The 2,930-nt window shown below is 42.6% G+C and overlaps 1 long non-coding RNA gene across 1 annotated transcript; it reads right to left on the bottom strand.

Annotated features, from left to right (window-relative positions):
- Positions 1–676: 676 nt before the first annotated feature.
- On the bottom strand, positions 677–976 carry LOC125145449. Its single transcript, XR_007143829.1, has 2 exons — positions 840–976; positions 677–797 (listed from the first exon to the last, which is right to left on the bottom strand). It is a non-coding gene; the product is annotated as an uncharacterized LOC125145449 (long non-coding RNA).
- Positions 977–2,930: the final 1,954 nt, after the last annotated feature.

The raw sequence follows: 2,930 nt of genomic DNA on the forward strand, positions 1-2,930 counted from the left end.
TTTTTAAATCTGTTCAGCTAATCTCTAGGTCTGGTGGGGGCACTTTTAATTTTCATTAAATCCAATTGGTCTAGTAGCATCTAGCTCAAAAATGTTTTTGAACACAATGTAACTACAGAAGAGTGAAGCTTTAAATAGGAAAATTATTGAAACTATTTGGTAATTTAAGCGCAAGATGCTACCCATCTATGTGTCCCATCTATTTGCATTGGTGTTATTAGAAACAATATTAGCCAACTGCTTTATTATGTAGGTTTAAACTAATGTATTTATGACAAAATGCACAATTGTTTATGCCTGAAAGAGATCACCACGCAAACAACTCAAATCAAACCTCAAACAAACAGTTAACTTGTATGTCCATCCATTTGCATCATTGTGATTTCATGTCTGGTGATACTACTGCTTTTATGATAGAATAGCCATTAGGGCTGGGAGATAAAATGCATATTAGAGATAATATTGCAGTAATTGTAAGGACAACGTAGAATTTTGGAATATAACAAATTTAGTATATTTTAGATTCAAGCATGCTTAACTAAAACATTGTTCCAAGCGTCCAGTATTGCCCCTTTTTATATTCATATATATGTTTTATATATTTTGTTATATATTATATAACTTAATTTTATAACTTAAACTTATAATATAACTTAAACTTAACTTATATTATATAATATATATATATTGTGACGGCGGCACGGGCACCACCGCAAACACACCTAGGAAAAACCGCTCTTCGCCCACTGCAGCGGCAACCCGGAAGCGAGAGAGAGGAACAGGCGGCGGTTCAGCACCTTGGCCAGCGGCGCTAACCGCGAGCGCCAAATCTTCAGCACCATGGCCAGCACCGCGGCAAGTGAGAGCGGGGCGGAGCGGCAGGAAAACACGGACCAATCAGGAGCGCCGCTGGAGCATTCACCCTCCAGGAGGAAAGCACAGCAGGAAGCAAGGCTCAGCGGCTGGAGAAGGAAAAGGGGGTGTGGCCTAACCGAGACTAATGCTTGTTATTTGTTCTAATATCTTTCTACAGAGACATCCAGCTGACTCAGGACTCCCTACCGCTGACTGCGCCTGCACAACGTGCCTGGAGAGATCTGCCGCCCTGCCGACCCTGCCGCCCTCCTTCTGTTGTCTAGACAGAGAGCCTGGACCCCTGCCCAGTGACCCCTACAGGGAACTATTCTTGCTTTCACTGCCTTCCTACTTTTCCCTTATGCTTTCAGTGTTGGACAATTAAACTCACTCTTCTGCTAGAACCCTGATCCAGTCTCTCTGCCTCTTCTTCCGTGTCCCGTCTCTCTAAGAGCCCTACACTGGTGGAGAATGCGGGCATTTGTCTGAGGCCCAGTATCTGGGCTACTGCATTGGTCAGGGACTGCTAAAGCCCCAGGAGAAGAAGGTCCAGGCCGTGAGAGAATACCCCCGGCCCACGTCAAAGAAACAGGTACGGGCCTTTTTGGGATTGCCGGTTTATTATAGACGCTTTGTGCCTAAGACAGAGACATCCAGCTGACTCAGGACTCCCTACCGCCAACTGCGCCTGCACAATGTGCCTGGAGAGATCTGCTCCTCCTGTTGTCTAGACAGAGAGCCTGGACCCCTGCCCAGCGACCCCTACAGGGAACTATTCTTGCTTTCACTGCCTTCCTACTTGAAATGGTGATGAAATGGTGAAATGGTGATGGCTGTTTTTGTCATCAGATGTGAAGGATGTGAAGTTGGTGATGAACCTGCGGATGTTGGAGTAGTTCTTGAAGGAGTTACAGCACTAGAAGGGCTTGGTAATGTAGCTAATGGTGTTGAATTGCTGATTGGGCTTATTTATACCCTAAATCTTAGTTATCCGAAGGAGTCTCAATACACCTTTGAACTCCTGCAACAAGTGTTGGAGCTTGATGGACACAAACTCTCCACCAAAGTTCGAGCCCTCAAGACCAAGCTTTTTACACCTCATTAAAGGACTGATGAAAACCCTGATCTTTACCTTGAAACTGTTTTGTGTCAAATAGTCAAAACATGTTCATGTTCATTAAATCATGTTCAACCAATGTGCGATTTTTTTGAGTGCCCCTGGATTGCCAGGGGTACAATCTTTGTATGCCCACATTTGGCAGCGAACACATCTGAGCCATACTTCCCTGGACTTGCTATTAATTTGCTGTGACACTGAAAACTGGTAAGCCAGACTGCGCACTTCTTTGGGAGAGAGACCATAATAGGTCTCAGAGGCAACTGGCACTGAGAAGGTGGTAGCTTCACCCTGGATGTCATCATTTGACATTTTCTGGCAGTAACGGGTCAATGTAGTTAATATCAAATTCTTTAGCTGTGATACATATGCTTTTGCCTTCTAGCTTCACCTGCCTCACAGCCAAAGGATAATGTCTGCAAAGCGAGGCGTTTTGGATTAAAAGGCTTACAGATTCCAGTTCCTTGGACCTTTGGGGATTTTTGTGGAATATTTATTTTGGGAAAATATTACCCCAGTGAAGAAAGGGAAGCGTCTAAAGGTAAGGGAAAAACTGGTCTAGCGCCACCTAGGTCAGTTTACTCCGAAATTTTTTTCAAAAAGTATGACGGCTATGAATCATATTATACTTTGTGTGTGGGCTTAAGAAAATCTTGAGAGTATAAACTTTACTAGAAACATAAGTTTTTTTGTGTTTTTAGAGTATTGCTTTAAAGCTGCAATGAAGCTTGTTTCTGGGTCATCCCAGTGGTCATTTTTACTTCGATCCCTAAGAGGTTTGGGTACTGTCCCAGTGGCAAGCTGTTCTATTTTTTTCTTTCTTTCTGTTTTATAATATATAATCATAACACATGATTTAAAAAATCATGATTAAAAATAAAACCTGTCATTTACACAAGGATTAACTGAAAAATAAAAACAGATAAAACTAGACACCCCCCCCCCCTTCTTTTAAATG

This window comes from Tachysurus fulvidraco, chromosome 9, assembly GCF_022655615.1.
Source record: "Tachysurus fulvidraco isolate hzauxx_2018 chromosome 9, HZAU_PFXX_2.0, whole genome shotgun sequence".
NCBI classification, from domain to species: domain Eukaryota; kingdom Metazoa; phylum Chordata; class Actinopteri; order Siluriformes; family Bagridae; genus Tachysurus; species Tachysurus fulvidraco.